This window comes from Lissotriton helveticus, chromosome 8 (genome assembly GCF_964261635.1).
Source record: "Lissotriton helveticus chromosome 8, aLisHel1.1, whole genome shotgun sequence".
In the NCBI taxonomy this organism is placed as follows: Eukaryota; Metazoa; Chordata; class Amphibia; order Caudata; family Salamandridae; genus Lissotriton; species Lissotriton helveticus.
Genome location: NC_136069.1, coordinates 594,189,822 through 594,211,708, shown reverse-complemented (window position 1 = coordinate 594,211,708; position 21,887 = coordinate 594,189,822).

The following is a 21,887-nucleotide window of genomic DNA, read 5'->3' as shown; positions in this document are numbered from 1 at the left end:
CATATTTTACACAGGTCATTCTGAGTTCCCCTAATTGTGGACGAATATCAGTGTAGTGTGTAGTAGATGTTGATGGTGTTGCTCCACTCGTACTAGGGCCTTCTGATGAAGCAGGAGGAGCCTTTCTCAATCTTCTTACCTCCTCCCTGGCAAAGTTGAGCAGATGCTTGATTTGCAAGTGCTTCCACATACTTGCAGTACCGCAGGAGTACTTTTTTGTGGGGTCTCCCCTTGAAAGCACTGCCTTACAAATGCGGCAAGTGACTTTCGTTGCATTCACCTTTTTAAAGCCTGGAGGTATAGTGGAAAATTTCCAGAGAATGCTGGTATGTCTATCTTAGGTGGAGGTTCAGAACCAAATTCTTGCTCTGATGAATTCTCTGAATCAGAGGAAGGTGGTGGATTTGCAGCCATGGTGTATTCAGGTGAATCACTTCTGCAATAATGATGGAGCAGCAGATCTTCTCAGGAGGTCTTTCCTAGGAAAAGGTCTAATAAGAATGATTAAAATGGGTGGGGTCCTTCAATAGATTCAATAGGAAGTGTAATGGACCAATCAAATCTCTGTTTTTGAAACCACATGGGGTGCGGGTAGGATGCGCACACTCAACAGGCAGCCTGATTGCATCGTGCTCGAGTCCAGCGCGATTTCGTGAAATTGCTTTAAAAAGGGATGTACTTTTTAAGAAAGTTAAAGAATATTATTTTTATAATAACCTCAGATAATCTCTTGCATTAATATTTATATTAAATATATATAAATAGGTTTTCCAACATTAAAGAAATCGCGGAAGTTGCACACCCACCGTGTCCGATATGCATATGACATCACGCGCTACCGCGCGTCCGTCACGTCGCGTTATACGTACATCTCGCATATGCGCCAAGCGTCGCGCACAAGTCGCATAGTAACCGTGTAGGAAACGTTGTACCCGTCGCACACCCTTTCTGGATCCTAGACAGTGACCCTAAAATGGCACGTTTTGTGCAGTAAACGAGCAGGCTGTTCGTAGGGTGCGAAACTCCCAAAAAATAAAAATAAATAATAAAAATTATTTAAGTATATTATGAACAAAATACAATAATGTAAAAAAATATTTTTATGTAAAAAATAATAAAAAAATGTGTAATGTAATATAAAAAAAATATATTAAAATAAAAACATTAAAAAAATCGAGTTAGAAAATATACGAAAAACAATAAATATATTTTAAAATTATCATTTAAAAATCCTTTGAAATTCACCAAAAAACCCATAGGTTTCAGGCAGGTTATAGTTAGGAATTATCATTTTAAAAACCTTTGAAATCCACTAAAAAAACATAGGTTTTAGGGGTGTTATAGTTAGCTGGACATTTCACTCGTACAAAACCATTGAAATTCCCCCGTTATAGTTAGTTGTACTAACTATAACTCGCGCGCCCGAAATCCACTGCTGATGATGTCACATATTACGACATTCATGACATGGTCAGTGACATCACTGATGACATCTCAAATGACATCACCGGTGACATCACTCATGACATTATCCATGTGACAAGCTGATACACCTCATCATTTAGTAGCATAACGTTTCAACATACATTATAAAATATGGAGTATCATGTTTGAAACCAGTGACACACCAATACAAGTTTATTAAAACCCACTTAGTGATTCCTACATCTATGCACACATCTAAACACTTCAGTTATACATGCTAACAAAGATTAAAAGAATACTAATAAATATATTTATACACCTACATCAATATTATACACCAGCACACTTCCTATTCACTTATGGTATATTTACCAAGCTACACACTTACACAAACACCACTTAATGTATTCATATAGTTAGAAAGTCATACTTAGTGTGTTATAAAATCAGTATTACAAATATACAGTTATCCATACAGTGACTCATACAATCACTGAGTGTTAGGTATACTTATTTATGTACAACAACTGTCATATACACTGCCTTTTGTATTTCTAATATGTTGGAAATGTATAATTAAAAATATATTTACTCATCACCACACCTATAAAGAGAATCTCTCACCCAAATAACTGTTTCCACATACAATCTTAACCTCATATACCTACTAAATCAACTGTTTACACATCTTTGGACAGTGACCTACCCCCACCCAACCACACACACATTCACTATCCCATACAAATAGTCACTTACCTAATTAATAACTAATATAGACTTTCACATACCTAGTAACCAACTTATGTAGTACTTTGCGCAACAAGAGATAGAGTGATATAGATATTCACACTGTTTAATCACAATCCTATATATTCAGTGAGACACTTTAAATTAGTCACTTACACAATCAATCACAGTGCTACTAAATCCTCCGTTCAGACACTTATACATCCACTCACTCTCCAATGGAGATTGCTATTTATATATATATATATATATTACCTACTGGCGATAGCCAGTAGGTATATATAGTTAGGATTTTTTTCCTATGGGATTTTTGAAAATTCTATGTCGAATAACTTTGGCGTTTGAGGACAGACTTGGCTGAAATTTTCAGGAAAATGGAACATTTTGTTTATGAGCAGCCCCTGAAAATTTGGGGGGGTTTCGTCAAGGGGGGGCCGAGAAAAAAGGGGGGTCCCAAAACGTGTTTTTCCCATGCAATTTTCCATAGGGCGGTTGGCCTCACTTTTAGCCTGAACGGCTGAATGGATTTACACCAAACTTGGCAAAATTGTAGGGACTGGTAGCCCGATGTGCCTTTGCTATGTCTCAAGATATAGGCTCCAGTGGTTTTTACGAAAATTAACTTTGAAAAATATATATTGGGCTACATTGGGCTATATATATGTTGGAGCCCAAATGTAGCCCAATGTAGCCCAATGTAGCCCAATGTAGCCCAATGTAGCCCAAAGATGGCCACCAGAGACAAAAAAAACAAATGTAGCCCAAATATCAGCCAGATGTAGCCCAACTATAGCCTAATGACAGAATGTCCCAGAGTGTTCTAAAGAACAACTAGAGTGCTAACAGTCCTACTTATTACAAAGGTATGGCACACCTGAAGCCATCTTGATTGGAATAAAGTGGTAACTCTTAAAACATTTAATTTAAAAAGGAACAAAATGAGGGGGTTCATTTTGCCATAGAAAGTATGATTAGCGAATATATGACGAAATCCCGCATACCATCAGTCCGCAAAAAAAATCCTGCATGTACTATTAGGCCGCAAATTAAAATAACAAAAACATTTAGAACGAATATGCCTTTAGCATACACTAAACAACTAAACTACCCTAAAGCCTAAAACACTACCCCCAGCATGACCCTACACTACACAAACACTACAACACTACCCTAAAACACTACCCCCAGCATGACCCTACACTACACAAACACTACAACACTACCCTAAACCCTAAAACACTACCCCCAGCATGACCCTACACTACACAAACACTACAACACAACCCTAAACCCTAAAACACTACCCCCAGCATGACCCTACACTACGCAAACACTACAACACTACCCTAAACCCTAAAACACTACCCCCAGCATGACCCTACACTACGCAAACACTACAACACAACCCTAAACCCTAAAACACTACACCCCAGCATGACCCTACACTACGCAAACACTACAACACTACCCTAAACCCTAAAACACTACCCCCAGCATGACCCTACACTACGCAAACACTACAACACTACCCAAAACCCTAAAACACACCCCAGCATGACCCTAAAATACACCCCAGCATGACCCTACACTACGCAAACACTACAACACTACCCTAAACCCTAAAACACTACCCCCAGCATGACCCTACACTACGCAAACACTACAACACTACGCTAATCCCTAAAACACTACCCCCAGCATGACCCTACACTACGCAAACACTACAACACTACCCTAAACCCTAAAACACTACCCCCAGCATGACCCTACACTACGCAAACACTACAACACTACCCTAAACCCTAAAACACTACCCCCAGCATGACCCTACACTACGCAAACACTACAACACTACCCAAAACCCTAAAACACTACACCCCAGCATGACCCTACACTACGCAAACACTACAACACTACCCTAAACCCTAAAACACTACCCCCAGCATGACCCTACACTACGCAAACACTACAACACTACCCTAAACCCTAAAACACTACCCCCAGCATGACCCTACACTACGCAAACTCTACAACACTACCCGAAACCCTAAAACACTACCCCCAGCATGACCCTACACTACGCAAACACTACAACACTACCCTAAACCCTAAAACACTACCCCCAGCATGACCCTACACTACGCAAACACTACAACACTACCCTAAACCCTAAAACACTACCCCCAGCATGACCCTACACTACGCAAACACTACAACACTACCCAAAACCCTAAAACACTACACCCCAGCATGACCCTACACTACGCAAACACTACAACACTACCCTAAACCCTAAAACACTACCCCCAGCATGACCCTACACTACGCAAACACTACAACACTACCCTAAACCCTAAAACACTACCCCCAGCTTGACCCTACACTACGCAAACACTACAACACAACCCTAAACCCTAAAACACTACACCCCAGCATGACCCTACACTACGCAAACACTACAACACTGCCCTAAACCCTAAAACACTACCCCCAGCATGACCCTACACTAAACAACCACCACAACTCTACACTACACTAACACAACACTACACTACACAACACTACACTACACAATCACTAACCCACGAAAAAATTAACACAAACCCACTTACCTCTCTCGTCATTGTGGTTTTCACAACGCAAATGCATTTACCATACATGCCTTTAAAACGTAATTCTTTGTAAAGGCATGCACGATAAATGCACATGCGTTTTGAAAAAATGCGGGATAATGGTATGCGAAGTCAATGACCTTGCGGGATAATGGTATGCGGACTGAAAGTCTGCGGGATAAAAAATGTGGGAAATGGCTGCAAACCATGATTAGCAGCAGACTTCCCTGGTGAGCAGTAGCTTTACTACAGTGATCTAATGAGCAACTAGAGTGCTAACATTCAGAATTTATGGCAAATGTGTGACACATCTGAATGCCTTCTTGATAGAACCAAAGTAAACAAGCATTGAAAATGCAATAGATCTCGCCCTCGTTTAAGTTAAAGCCATTCTGTTTGTAATGAGGTGGCTTTTTAGCTTTGCTTTTATTAGTGTTTTTAAAACTTTCATGTAAATAACATGCATATGTATGCATATATGTATATGTATGCATACATTTATATTTATATAGATATGCAGATTATATATGTTTATATATGTATATTACCTACTGGCGATAGCCAGTGGGTATATATAGTTAGGATTTTTTCTCTATGGGATTTCTGAAAATTCTATGTCTAATAACTTTGGCGTTTGTGGGCGGAATTGGCTGACATTTTCAGGAAAATGGCACATTATGTTTCTGAGCAGCCCCTGAAAATGTGGGGGGGGTTCGTCAAGGAGGGGCCGAGAAAAAAGGGGGGTCCCAAAACACGTTTTTCCCATTCATTTTTCCATAGGGCGGTTGGACTCACTTTTAGCTCGAACGGCTGAATAGATTTACATGAAACTTGGCAAAATTGTAGATATGGTTTGCCCGACGTGCCTTTGCTATGTCTCAATATATGTGCTCCAGTGGATTTTGAGAAATTAACGTTTAAAAAAATATATATATCTGTGACAGCGCTCCGGTTAGCGCCCCGGTTCGCGTACCTGACGCGTAACGGAACTTCGCGAAGCGAAGCTGATTGGCTCTCCGGTGTCTGTCAACATTCTAAACAGTCCGGAGCGGCCGCCATCTTGTCTCTCGGTAGGATCGAGAGACAAGATGTGGTGAAAAAAGAAGGGGGAAATGAAGGAAAGGGGGCAAGGTAAACCCCTCCTGACCCCCTAGGATTGATGAGGGGGATATTAAAGTCCCCCGCGATTTTTCGCGGTAGAGGCGCTTCCCGGTACGCGAACCGGGCAGCTAACCGGCAGCGTAACGGGAGTCCGTCATCTTGTGTTTTTGGAGCGTCTGGTTCGCGTACCGGGTAGCGTCCCGGTAAGCGTAACAAGGGGAAAACCAAGAGAAACAGTAAAATAAAATGAAGGGAATAGATTTCCAGCAAACTTGGCAAAATTGTAGGGACTGTTTGTTTGATGTGCCTTTGCAAGGCCTCAAGATATGTGCACGTGTGGATTTTGTCTAATTAAGGTTAAAAAAAATATATATATCTGTAAGCGTGCTCCGGCACGCTTACGTTACGGGTTTTGTTTGCGCTGCAGAGCCGATACGTCACGGTTATGCGACGCGTCATGAGGCGTCTCACGTGGCTACGTGATACGTCACGTAATAAAGAATATATTTTACAGCTATAGATATTAGCTTTTAAAAAACCAATGAAATTCACTGAAAAAACCATAGGTTATAGACCATATATAGTTAGGAATTTGCATTTACAAAACCTTGAAAATTCACTGAAAAAACCATAGGTTAGAGACCATATATAGTTAGCTGGACATTTTATTGACATAAAACCAATGAAATTCCATATATAGTTAGTTGCACTAACTATATATCGCGCACCCACAATCCACTGCTGATGATGTCACATATTACATCATTCATGACATGGTCAGTGACATCACTGATGACATCACTGATGACATCTCAAATGACATCACTGATGACATCACTGATGACATCTCAAATGACATCACTGATGACATCATGACACACCAATACCAGTTACTACATACGCACTCACTGATTCCTACGTCTACACACACATTCACTCATTCACCCATACAAACACTCATACATACAGTCACTCATTATTACAACACTATCATATGCACTCATACACCTATGCAGACACTCACACACTGCCACTCATCCATGGAGTTACTCACACACCTAGTCAGTCCTGTAAAGAATCAATCACACTTCCATTTCCTCATTTATACAGTTAAACACAGAACACCATACTTCAGTGACATCACTGATGACATTACTGATGACATCTCAAATGACATCACTGATGACATCTCAAATGACATCACTGATGACATCATGACACACCAATACCAGTTACTACATACGCACTCACTGATTCCTACGTCTACACACACATTCACTCATTCACCCATACAATCACTCATACATACAGTCACTCATTATTACAACACTATCATATGCACTCATACACCTAGTCAGTCCTGTGAAGAATCAATCACACTTCGATTTCCTCATCTATACAGTTAAACACAGAACACCATACTTTTTCACACATATACTAACACATACTTACTCTCTTATACAATCACTGATACAAGTACACATTGATATGCACAGAGTCACACACCTCCCAGCCAGCCACACACACACTCAGTCTTCCATACATCCACTCATTCTTCAATATGTAAAACATATTTAAACTTTACAAAAACACACAGACACTAGATGATGTCATCAGTGATGTCATTTGAGATGTCATCAGTGATGTCATCAGTGATGTCATTTGAGATGTCATCAGTGATGTCATCAGTGATGTCACTGACCATGTCATGAATGATGTAATATGTGACATCATCAGCAGTGGATTGCGGGTGCGCGATATATAGTTAGTGCAACTAACTATATATGGAATTTCATTGGTTTTATGTCAATAAAATGTCCAGCTAACTATATATGGTCTCTAACCTATGGTTTTTTCAGTGAATTTTCAAGGTTTTGTAAATGCAAATTCCTAACTATATATGGTCTATAACCTATGGTTTTTTCAGTGTATATATATATATATATATATATATATTCACTGAAAAAACCATAGGTTATAGACCATATATAGTTAGGAATTAGCATTTAAAAAACCTTATTTTACTCACACAAAACTATTGAAATTCCATATATAGTTAGTTGCACTAACTATATATCGTGCACCCGCAATCCACTGCTGATGATGTCACATATTACATCATTCATGACATGGTCAGTGACATCACTGATGACATCACTGATGACATCTCAAATGACATCACTGATGACATCATCCAGTGACTGTGTGTTTCTGTAAAGTTTAAATATGTTTTACATATTGAAGAATGAGTAGATGTAGAAGTGTCTGGATGAAGGATTTAGTAGGTGCGTGACTGACTGTATGAGTGAGTGATTAAATGTGTCTCACTGAGTGCATGGGTTAGTGACTAAACTGTCTTAATTTGTGCATCATTATGTCTGTTGTTCTGTAAACTGCTGCATGTGTTGGTCAGTAGCTATATGAGTAACTATATGGGTTATTGATTGATTGCCCAAGTATTTGTATGGGAGACTGAGTGTGTGTGTGGCTGGCTGGGAGGTGTGTGACTCTGTGCAGATCAATGTGTACTTGTATCAATGATTGTATAAGAGAGTAAGTATGTGTTAGTATATGTTTCAAAATGTAAGGTGCTCTATGTTTAACTGTATAGATTAGAAAATGGAAGTGTGATTGATTATTTACAGGACTGACTAGGTGTGTGAGTAACTCCATGGATGAGTGACAGAGTGTGAGAGTCTGTATAGGTGTATGAGTGCATATGATAGTGTTGTAAAGATGAGTGATTGTATGTATGAATGATTGTATGGGTAAATGAGTGAATGTGTGTGTAAACATAGGAATCACTGAGTGCGTATGTAGTAACTAGTATTGGTGTGTCAATGGTTTCAAAAATTATACTCTGTATTTAACACTGGGTGTAACAGAGGTTATATTAAAGTGTGAGGAGATGCATTGTATTGTCACATGAATGATATCATCAGTGATGTGGTCATTGATGTCAAATGAGATGTCATCAGTGATGTCATCAGTGATGTCATTTGAGATGTCATCAGTGATGTCATTTGAGATGTTATCAGTGATGTCATTTCAGATGTCATCAGTGATGTCATCAGTGATGGCATTTGAGATGTCATCAGTGATGTCATCAGTGATGTCACTGACCATGTCATGAATGATGTAATATGTGACATCATCAGCAGTGGATTGCGGGTGCGCGATATATAGTTAGTGCAACTAACTATATATGGAATTTCAATGGTTTTGTGTGAGTAAAATAAGGTTTTTTAAATGCTAATTCCTAACTATATATGGTCTATAACCTATGGTTTTTTCAGTGAATTTTCAAGGTTTTGTAAATGCTAATTCCTAACTATATATGATCTATAACCTATGGTTTTTTCAGTGAATTTCAATGGTTTTTTAATAGCAAATATCATAAGCTGTCGAATGTCAAGTACGTGGTAAGTGAAAACATTTTCGTGTTTATGCACACTGATCTGCTTTGAATGGTGCCCCCCCCCCTCATTTCTATTAGGAGTACTCTCTCTTTGCACATAGTGAAGGGTAGTTAACGCAGGCCTTTGCCCCCGTTGTAATACGTCGTGCCTGCTTCTCTCTCCATTTGATTGATTGTTATCCAAGTATTTACTGTTTTAGAATTGGTTCTCTTTGGTTCATTCTCTATTTACAAACAAACACAGAGTCGCAATACTCTGTTTATTCTTTGCAGATAACGAAAAATCGTGTAAAAAAAAAAAAGAAAAGGAATCGAGCAAAATCAGTAGGCCACTAACGGGATCTCTTTTTGACCTCGCTAAAATAGAAACATTAGGAACAACCCCTCATGACAAATACAAAACTAGTGAAATGAACTGAACTCCACACAATGATGGCTGCAAAACAGCTCGGCTCCGCCACCCACCCCGCCCAAAATAACGATAAAGAGCGGCTGCCATGATTGGTTGCGGAATGGCCACGACGGAGCTACGAAATGGTACTGCTCTCATGCTAACCCCAGCTTCAGTCTGAAACATCCAGAAACACTGTAGACTACCAATTCGATCAGTTCCGGTAGCGCCCCAATGTAACCCGGTAGAGAAGAACTAGCCCTCGTTGTCGCGTAATGCGTCATATGACGCGCCGCGTTAGCGCATCCGAAGTCATCCGGGGCGCGCAGCGCGTAACGTAAGCATAACAAGTCATGTGACTTGTTAATAAAACTTTTCATTGGTTCATTTTACTTTTCTTATTCTAATGATGAAAGGCTTGGTCATATGACCTAAAAATTACGCTTTTTATTACTTCCGAACATTATTTTTTCTTAAATATATGTTATAATGTTCCAGGCTAATGTACTTTCCCGGAAAATTTACAACTGTCCTGCAAGTAAAATATATTCTTTTTTCGAAAAAAAGAGCGTTTCTTCGTCCCATGACGGAGCCGTTGAGCAAAAGAGGGTCGACCTGCTGTCTTAGTCGCCGATACGCCTGAATATGAGATTCTTATCGATCACTTTATGTTGCAGGAATAGAAAACACAACAGCCCTTGACCATTTATCTTTACTGCGTTCCTTCGTATTATACCTTTTACCCTTCATGTAATTGGTCTGCTTTATTTCACTTGCCTTTTAATGATTCTAAAACAGTGACTATTATTAAAAACTTTACCAATGTATATACTACTACCATGTTTTCTTTTAAAAACCTTTATTGTGAAAATTTCATTATACAAATACGAGCCTATAACCACGTGGGCCTGCCACGGAGCAAACTGTAATCGTATATGATGAGTAGACATTTACACTGTAGAGGAACGTAACGGGCGGGCCATTAGGTTGCAAGAACTAAGGTGTCTAACAGTTACGGAATCGGTGGACGTACATTTTATAATTAAAATACGACAGGGCCAGTTACAATAAAATTATCTAGATATACATTTGCGGGCAAGTACCATGGGTGACGTTAATTCGAACTTTCAATAGTACAGTAATCAATAACACATCAGAACTTAATATCAATAGGGATGTCGAAATATTCAATCAATTCTCGTCCCCGCCCGCCATGTGCTTCAAAACTGCATACGTATCTCGTGATTTCAAGGTTCTGCAACCAGTACACAACAAGGAGTTACGAGTCCCATTTATTCCGGCGCCATTTTGGGCGAGGACGGGTAGGTCCAGGATATAGTCAAAATGTCTCTACCAACCATTGACTATGATGATGTTCATATGCTGTATTTATTAGAGTAACACTCATCTGTCCACATGAAATTAATTTGCCACAATCTAAACATGTCATTTTAATCTTTCCAAAGTTCTTCTAAATATTTGGGACCGTTTCCCTTGCCTCTGATGCTGTCAGTGCCACTTCTTTGATGAATGTACTAGCAGGTCAGGGGTTCTCCTCCAAATCTCTCTTTTATGCAGCACTATAATTAATTGGTGCCACCTCTCCATATGACGATGCATGGTATAGTTACCATAACTATATATTTTTTCGGTTCCTCTGGAGAGTTCATCGTGGCAGATGAAGCGTGTAACGTACCGGGCATTTACCTTTTTTTGCATGTACAGGAAAGGAAAAAAAAATCGAGCGTCCGAGTTCTAAGGTGTCCCAGGGCCATTTTAGTGGACCAGGCCCAAATCCAAAGAACAGGCCGCCATTTTGAGAGTCCTGTTGCAGCCGCCTGTCGCTGTAGCATCAAGAGCAGCCGAAACTCAGCTGAATGGCAACTGAAACGGTAAAGGGGCGCCCCACTACAGCAGACGAGCCTCCACCTAGGAAGGCCCGTTCACGCCGCCTCCCCCCCCCCCCTTCGGGCACCCCACGCCGTTATTCGGAGCAGTATTGTAGGATGGCCACACCAGTGCGGCAACTTGCTAGACATCACCTCGGTGGTAACCGAATCTCAACGCCTTGTGGTGTCTTCTATTCAGAAAACATTGTTATGCTGCCTTCGACCTATTCGCCGCAAGTGCGCACACAACTCAACTGCATAGCTTGCTAGACACCACCTCGATGCCATCCGGATCTTGGAATCTCAGCGCCTTTTTGGTGTCTTCTCTTCAGAAAATATTGTTGCGCTGCCTTTGGCCCCATTCGCACATCGGTCCGCTACTGACGCCATCTCACAGGCTAATGGGGCACCCCACGCCGAGTTTCAGCATTGTAGGATGACCACACCAGTACAGCAACTTGCTAGACATCACCTCGGTGCCATCCGGATCTCGGCGCCCCACTGCAGATGAAGTGCCTCTCAACTATGAAACCACCACGGTGACATCCGGATCTTGGCGCGTTGTGCTGCCTTCGGCCTATTCGCACATCGGTCCGCTACTGACGCCATCTCACAGACTAATGGGGCGCCCCACGCCGAGTTTCAGCATTGTAGGATGACCACACCAGTGCACCTTACTAGACACCACCTCGGTGCCATCCGGATCTTGGCATCTCAGCGCCTTGTGGTGTCTTCTATTCAGAAAATATTCTTGCGCTACCTTTGCCCCATTCACACATCGGTCCGCTACTGACGCCATCTCACAGGCTAATAGGGCGCCCCACGCCGAGTTTCAGCATTGTAGGATGACCACACTAGTACAGCAACTTGCTAGACATCACCTCGGTGCCATCCGGATCTTGGCATCTCAACGCCTAGTGGTATCTTCCATACAGAAAATATTGTTGCGCTGCCTTTGGCCCCATTCGCACATCGGTCCGCAACTTAGACATCACCTCGGTGCCATCCGGATCTTGGCATCTCAGCGCCTTGTGGTGTCAGTCAGAAAATATTGTTGCGCTGCCTTTGGCCCCATTCACACATCAGTCCGCTACTGACACCATCTCACAGGCCAACAGGGCGCCCCACGCCGACTTTTACCATTGTAGGATGGCCACACCAGTGCCACAACTTGCTAGACACCACCTCGGTGCCATCCGGATCTTGGCATCTCAGCGCCTTGTGGTGTCTTCTATTCCGAAAATATTGTTGCGCTGCCTTTGGCCCCATTCGCACATCGGTCCGCTACTGCCGCCATCTCACAGGCCAACGGGGCGCCCCACGCCGACTTTCAACATTGTAGGATGGCCACACCAGTGCGGCAACTTACTAGACACCACCTCGGTGCCATCCGGATCTTGGCGCGTTGTGCTGCCTTCGGCCTATTCGCACATCGGTCCGCTACTGACGCAAACTCACAGGGCAACGGGGCGCCCCACGCCGACTTTCAGCATTGTAGGATGGCCACACCAGTGCTGCAACTTGCTGGACACCACCTCGGTGCCATCCGGATCTTGGCGCGTTGTATTGCCTTCGGCCTATTCGCACATCGGTCCGCTACTGACGCCGCCTCACGTGCCAACGTATTTTCTCCGAATTTTATACCCTATGCCGCATAACAGGTCATGTGACTTGTTTATAAAACTTTTCATTGGTTCATTTTACTTTTGGTTTCCCAATGATGGAAGGCTTGATCATATGACCTAAAAACAACACTTTTCATTGGATGAAAACTTTTTTTTTTTCCCAAACGATGAAAGCCCCACCTTGTTTCTGGATGTTTCAGACTGAAGCTGGCGTCAGCATGAGAGCACCACCATCTCGTAGCTCCGTCGTGGTCATTCCGCGAGCAATCATGGCAACCGCTCCCCACCAGAAGCCTACAGGAGTCGGGGGCCCCCAAAACTTTTGATGAATCCTCAAGGCGGAGGGGACGCTTTCGAGAATGGGGTCCAAGACCTAGCAGACAAGCGTCCGATTTCCAAGGTGTCCCAGGGCCATTTCAGTGGACCAGGCCCAAAAAGGAAAGAGCCTGCCGCCATTTTGAGAGTCCTGTGACAGCCGCCTATCGCTGCACCGCAAGAGTGGGCACAACTCAGCTAAATTGCGGCTTTTGACACAGTGGACCAAAAACGGACGGAATGGCAACTGAAACGGTAAAGGGGCGCCCCACTACAACAGATGACACTCCACCTGGAGAGGCCCGTTCACGCCGCCTCCCCCGGGGCGCCCCACGCCGTTATTCGGAGCAGCATTGTAGGATACCAAAACCAGTGCGGCAACTTACTGGACATCACCTTGGTGCCATCGTTCTGCTGCCTTGGAACTATTCGCACAACAGTTTGCTACTGATGACCCACCCCCCGCGACGCCCCACGCCGGAAATCTGGACGTTGTGCTGCGTTGGGACTATTCGCACAGCCGACCGCTACTTCGTTGTTTTTCCCTAAAAATGTTTATATGTTATTACTATTTTTGTTTTCTTGTATATATTTATAAGTTATTAAAGTTTTATAATCTTACTACTTTGTCGGAGTGCTATATATTTTTAATGTGACACATAATTGTAAAAACTTTGATGTACAAAGAGTCATCCCTGGAATCTTCCGCTTCAGGCTCGGTCCCCTCCCCAATCACAATACAGGATGGTTTTCAGATAATAGGAACGCGTCTGCTGTGACGGATCTCATCGAGTGTGGGCCTTGATCTACTATAACTCCTTTGAAGAGGGGTGATTCTTTACAGCTGGGGCCATAAACTACATCTGCAGGGCTAGCTGATACCCTAGGACCAGCCTGGACAATCGGACACAGAGGAAAAGGAGTGTCAGAGGGTGCGGTAGTGAATAGGGCGAAAGGGAGGTGTCGGGCGGGCACAGGGTGTGATTCTCAGGGAAGAGCAGCGCAGATGGGGGAGGTTTATTACCCATGCATAAGACAGAGAGCGGGGGTGACCACTGCCTGGGGGAGATGCTTGCGAGGGTGGGGAGCCATGCTAAGGATCGACAGCGTGCACAGAGTGGGTCTGGTCAAGGCATCTAAAATGGCTGCCGTGCACGACAAAAGTGTGGCATTTGAAAAAAGACAAGATGGCGCAGACAATGTTTTTCAACACTTCCTGATTTTCTTCGAATCGAACGTTAACAGACGTTGGGGCATATTACCAAAGTTAAGCGATATTTATCCCTAACGATGCTTAGCAACGATTTTTTTACCGCTAAGCATCGTCAGAAATTATCGCAGATAAACCTTGCTATTATCAAGGTTTATCGCAAATACGATAATAAACGACCGCAATGCATTAATATCGCTGAAAACTCAGCGATATTCATGCATTACCGAGCTAATGCTCTTAGCCATGTTATCCACCTCCCATTGGATAACATGGCTAAGAACTGCTCAGGGCAGGTGCTAGCTTTTGGAGATATTCGCGCTTATCTCGAATATTTCCAAAAGTTGATAATAGGAGATAGCGATGTTAGCGACTGTTTCCAGTCGCTAACATCTTGGCATGCCCACTTTGCATGTCATTAGTGATAAATATCACTCACATGCAAAGTGGGGCTCAAGATGGTCGCTATCTCCTACTAGCCGTCGCTAACTGGTGTTAGCAACAGCTAGGTAATACAGATATAATTTTATCTCCGCGAAGCGGAGCGCTGTTACAGATATATATCTTGTTTTTGAACGTTAATTTCTCAAAATCCACTGAAGCACATATATTGAGACCTAGCAAAGGCACATCGAGCTACCAGTCCCTACAATTTTGCCAAGTTTCGTGCAAATCCATTCAGCCGTTCGATTATTATTATTATTTTTTTTTTGCCCCGCGGGGCCCTTTTAAAACCTCCACATCAAACCTAAGAGGTCAAGGAGGATCTACTATGCCCCCTTATGGTCATTTGCCCCTTCGCTTTGGCCTCCTCTTGTCTCTCGATCCTACCGAGAGACAAGATGGCGGCCGCTACGGACTGTTTGCAATGTTTACAGACGCCGGAGAACCAATCAGCTTCGCAAACCTCCGTTACGCGAAGCGGAGCGCTGTTACAGATATATATCTTTTTTTGAACGTTAATTTCTCAAAATCCACTGGAGCACATATATTGAGACCTAGCAAAGGCACATCGGGCTACCAGTCCCTAATATTTTACCAAGTTTTGTGCAAATCCATTCAGCCGTTCGATTATTATTATTATTTTTTTTTTTTGCCCCGCGGGACCCTTTTAAAACCTCCACACAAACCTAGGGGGTCAGCGAGGATCTACTATGCCCCCTTATGGTCATTTGCCCCTTCGCTTTGGCCTCCTCTTGTCTCTCGATCCTACCGAGAGACAAGATGGCGGCCGCTACGGACTGTTTGGAATGTTCACAGACGCCGGAGAGCCAATCAGCTTCGCTACGCGAAGTTCCGTTACGCGTAAAGTCCGCGAACCGGAGCGCTGCCCGGTCCGCTGTTACAGATATATATCTTTTTTTGAACGTTAATTTCTCAAAATCCACTGGAGCACATATATTGAGACCTAGCAAAGGCACATCGGGCTACCAGTCCCTACAATTTTGCCAAGTTTCGTGCAAATCCATTCAGCCGTTCGGGCTAAAAGTGAGGCCAACCGCCCTAAGGAAAACTCAATGTTAAAAACTCGTTTTGGGACCCCCCTTTTTTCTCGGCCCCCCCTTGACGAACCCCCCCCCAAATTTTCAAGGGCTGCTCAGAAACAAAATGTGCCATTTTCCTGAAAATTTCAGCCAATTCCGTCCACAAACGCCAAAGTTATTAGACATAGAATTTTCAAAAATCCCATAGAGAAAAAATCCTAACTATATATACCTACTGGCGACCGCCAGTAGGTAATATATATATATATATATATATAATACGTATTTAAATATCAAACCAAACCTCATTCACTGGATGATGTCATCAGTGATTTCATTTGAGATGTCATCAGTGATGTCACTGACCATGTCATGAATGATGTAATTTGTTACATCATCAGCAGTGGATTTCGGGAGCATGAGTTATAGTTAACTATAACGGGGGAATTTCAATGGTTTTGTACTAGTGAAATGTCCAGCTAACTATAACACCCCTGAAACCTATGTTTTTTCAGTGAATATATATATATATATATATATATATATTTTTTTTTTTATCTAGAATATAAAGATGTTTTTATGTTAATATTAATGTAAATTAATATATTAATTTTGAAATAAATATTCATTTAATGGAATTATATTAAATAAAATTACATTTATTTTTCAGAAGTTTGAATTAAAGAATACATTCTAAACTAAAACTAATGAAAAACTATTATACATTAATAATTATTAGAAGTAATGTATTGAATTAATTAAAATTAATTCAGTTATATTTTAGTAAACATTATTGTTACGTACATTGTACAATTCAATATGGGGTATTAAAATACCCATTTTATTATGTATAAATATGTACTATTTTTATATATTTGTTAACATTAAATTATTTTTCTTTATATTTTTAGCTTTTTTAAATAAGTTAATTTAATTGAGTATTATTTCCTCTGGAGCTCTTTTTTAATTCCCTATGTCCAATATTGTCTATGGGAGGGTGTTGCAGTACCAGTGTTTGACCATGTATGATGCTGGAATTACTACAGTTTTTTTGTTTTTTGTTGTTGTAACCCAGAGGTACTCATAGTACGGCCCGCGGGCCGGCAGCCGCCCGGCAAGCCTGCCCTGGCGTCCCGCGGACCTCGCAGACATCGAAACCGTGTTTTAAGAACACATTTTTAAAGAATGTCTGATACACTGCCGGGTGCAGCAGCGACACTCTGAGAGACTCTGCTGCTCTGTGGGGGACGGATGATTCATTCCAGTGATAGGCACAGCAGCAGAGTCTCTCGCACACACACAGCCACAACCGAGCACTTCACACGTCTTTAGAAAGACCATTTGCATGTTAGTGGAGCTTTGTTGATTTCACCTCTTAGGCCCCTGCAGCTCCGCTCTGCCTATCACTGGAATTAATCACCCGGCACCCACAGAGCGGAGCTGCAGGGGCCTAAGAAGAGGTGAAATTAACAAAGCTCCACTAACATGCAAATGGGCTTTCTAAATACCTGTGAAGTGCTCGGGTGTGGTTGGAAGCGGGAAGCTGTCTCAGCCCTGGCAGACACAGTCATGTTAGCAGTCTACTCAAGGTGACATTTTACCACAGAGATGCACTGCTCTAAATGTAATGCAGCTAGTTCCTTCGGTATCGAGTCAAGGGCAGTTTCTGATATGGTGGTGGGGGTCATGCGCTTCTTCATCCTGCTTGGGAGTGCCCAAGAAGAGCATTTGTTTATGCTGCTTTTGGAGAGACATGCAATGATTTTAGCATTAGAATATAATGATCATAGTGTGGCAAGGGTCTCGGAACACCGCAGGGTTCACAAGGTTGGTGGCACTCTGTATGAAGTGAGGGCACGTAAGAGATGCTACTTCCAGAAAGTGAAGTGAATCAAGATTAGCCACTGCTGAGAATTAGTCCTATTGAATAGGAGTTCATGGGGCAAAAGCATTCTGAAGGTAGTGAAACTCTTTACGTCGAGGGAGGTAGAGGGAGGGAGGGAGAGGGAAAGGGAGGGAGGGAGAGGGAGGGAGGTAAAGGGAGGGAGAGAGAGGAAGGGAGGTAAAGGGAGGGAGACCGAGAAATGGAGACCGAGAAATGGAGACAGAGAAAGGGAGACAGACAGAGGGAGGGAGGCGGAGTGAGGGAGGCGGGGGAGCGAAGCAGAAGTGAGGGAGTGAGGGAAGGGGAGTGAGGGAGGAGGGGGAGGGAGGGAGTGAGGGAAGGGGAGTGAGGGAGTGGGGGAAGGGGAGTGAGGGAGGGAGTGAGGGAGGCAGAGGGAGGGAGGGAGTGAGGGAGGCGGAGGGAGGGAGGCGGAAGTGAGGGAAGGGGAGTGAAGGAGGTGGAAGTGAGTGAGTGAGGGAGGGAGGTCGGAAGTGAGAGAGTGAGGGAGGGAGGCAGAAGTGAGGGAGTGAGGGAGTGAGGGAAGGGGAGTGAGGGAAGGGGAGTGAGGGAGGGAGGCGGAAGTGAGAGAGTGAGGGGAGGGGAGTAAGGGGAGGGAGAGAGGGAAGGGGAGTGGGGAAGGGGAGCGAGAGAAGAGGAGAGATGGAAGGGGAGTGGGGGCGAGAGGGAAAGGGAGTGGCGAGGGACAGAGGGAAGGGGAGCGGGGTAGGGGAGTGAGGGAATGGGAGTGAGGGAATGGGAGTGAGGGAAGGGGAGTGAGGGAAGGGGAGTGAGGGAGTGAGTGAGGGGAGGGGAGTGAGGGGAGGGAAAGAGGGAAGGGGAGTGGGGAAGGGGAGGGAGAGAGGGAAGGGGAGTGGGGAAGGGGAGGGAGAGAGGGAAAGGGAGTGGGAAGAGAGGGGAAGAGGGAAGGGGAGTGGGGAAGGGGAGGGAGAGAGGGAAGGGGAGTGGGGAAGGGGAGGGAGAGAGGGAAGGAGAACGGGTAGGGGAGTGAGGGAAGGGGAGTGAGGGAAGGGGAGTAAGAGAAGGGGAGTGAGGGAGTAAGAGAAGGGGAGAGAGGTATAGAGGGAAGGGGAGTGAGGGAGGGAGAGGAGGAAGAGGAGTGAGCGAGAGGGGAGGGGAGGAGAGGGAAGGAGAGAGCGGGAGACAGAGAGGGAGTGAGACAGTCAGAGTGAGGGAGAGAGAGTCAGAGTGGGTGAGACAGAGGGAGACAGGGAGAAAGGGAGAGAGAGGGACGGAGGGAGGGAGACAGAGAGAGAGAGAGAGAGAGAGAGAGAGAGGGAGTGTGACAGAGATAGAGAGAGGGATGGAGGGAGGAAGACAGAGAGAGAGAGAGAGAAAGAGAGAGAGAGAAAGAGAGATGTGTGTGTATGTCGGGTCTGGTGGCTCAGTGGACGAAGGCGTCCGCTGCAGGGACCTGTGTTCAACCTCATGGTCACAGTTTTTTTGTTGTTGCTCTAGCCCCGCCCCCTCCCCCACTGACCCCGCCCCCCACCGGTGCGGCCCTCGGACCCAAACCACAATGTAAATTTGGCCCCTGAGAGAAAGTTTGTGAGTACCATGTTGTAACCTACACTTAGATTTATGAATAAGCAAAAAGTAATAAACTAAATCAAAAGTGTAAGTTTCCTTCGTGAATCAGACCCTATATGTAACATAAAGAAATAGTATTTTGCCTGAAACAGAAGACAATTTTTTACATGAAGCTGTATGAAAATGGTTAGCATGTGTTTTATTTTACTGAAAAAGAATATCATAATTGCTTTCCTTTTTAAATATAAACTATAAACTTAGTGACCCATTTCATGCTCTCAATTGTTGCAACAATAATCAGCTATGTGAACAGCAATAAATGTTGGCATTATTTTTCAATAATATATTATCCACCTTTTATTGAAAGGTATATATTGCCCTTGGTTTTCAAGGAAAATTTTAAATCCTTTCTTTGAAGTTTTCCTATTCAAAAAGTAATTACTATATAATATTTTCAAAAAGGCATAATTAAAATAAATATATATTTTAATAAACCGTACATTGTAGTGAAAAACATTATTACTTTGTTGAATTACCTTAGTAAATCCTTTTCATGAAAATTAAACTACACCCTCCTTTTCGGATTTTTTTTGTCTTCAATAACACTTTTTAGAAAAAATATAATTGCTTGAAAGACAAATTAGTTTAGTTAAGTATAATAATATATATCTTTTAAATGATACTTGTTTGGTGTTTAATACTATGGTATACCTACTTAAATGTTTTCCTGATGGATGGCACTAAGCATCAGACACCACTCAAGTCATGTGCTTTCCTCACAGGCAGACACTTGACTTATTACAAACTGGTGGATGTCTTCTATTATACATTTTTAAGGGTTAAATACATTCTAAAAACATATTTTGTAATCTATAATTTGAATAAAAGTGTTTCATGACTAAATTTATATGTTTTGCCATGTTGCATTTCCCGGTCGCCATCTTGCTGTAGGCAATTATAAAAACCTAATTTTAGAGTCTATTTTATTTTGTATCATCATTTCCTATTTTTATTTCAAATGTATGTTCAATTAATACTTTAAATTGTAAGAAACAAATTGCGGTGTAAATAATTGAGCAGAGTGAAGTCATGCATAGCAAAAGAGAATTACATAGGAGTAAATGTAATTCTGGGGTAAATGTATTCATGGTCAATACTGCGTGGTAAAGGCATGTGGGTTGAAGGCATGTGTGGTAAAGTCTAATATTCGTTAGCCCCAATGGCAGCACAATCATTGATCATTGCTAATATGTATAATAAATTATATCAGTTACTCTTCACAATGATGATTCTCAACTGAGTCAACTTTTTAACAACCATATGGACTATCATTACAACTCTTAAGTCTCTAATGTTGCAATCCTCTGACCTCAAGACCTTATTTTAATTGTTTGTATTTCCTACAGAGGGCAGTGGGGCCTTGATATGCAGGAGTGCTATTTAAATTGTCACACTTTTTCACTGCGCTGTACGCCCACTGTGCCAGAAGAGTGTTTGTACCGGCTAGGGCTACATGAACTCCTTCATTTAGAGGGCAGTGGCGCCTTAAAGCACAGCTGCATTATGTAAACCAACATGCTTTCCTGCTGCACGGGATGCCCGCTGTGTCAGGAGAGTTTTTATACCGGCTAGGGCTACATAAACTAGATCGTCCAGCGGGCAGTGGGGATGTGAAATGTAGGAGCGCTATTTAAACACTCACACTTACCAACATTTGGACACCTGCAGACTGTGCCCATGCCAAGACCATGCCAAGAAGTACCCGTCTGAACAGTAGCGGCTGCTATCGGACGGGGTAGTGATGCGGCAGGAAGTGAATGGAAAAAAAGGGCTTTCCAGAAGATGCCAGCCGCCACCTCTCCTCCGTCCTTGTCATCTGCCTTCGTCCTGTCCCAACCGACAGCAGGAAGCACCCGGGCACACAGTCTCTCTTGAGCCACTCACAATGCTGCAAAGCAGCTTTGTTATTGGTCTGAGCACCATGGTTCAGCGCTCAGACGGTGACAGAGTGTGCAGTGCAGCCTGGGTGTCAAGGATCAATCAGATGAGTGCTTCCGTAACTGTACACAGGAGCAGTACGCCGCAATTTCCCCAATTCACTCCTGAAGCTTCCCCAACCACACACAATTTTTACATGTAAGCTGATTGATTTCCACGGGGGAAAGGGGATGGGACAGAGAAGAGACTGCCACACAAGTCAGAATTTTCTTCTGCTCCTTCTGACTTCTATCTTCTTC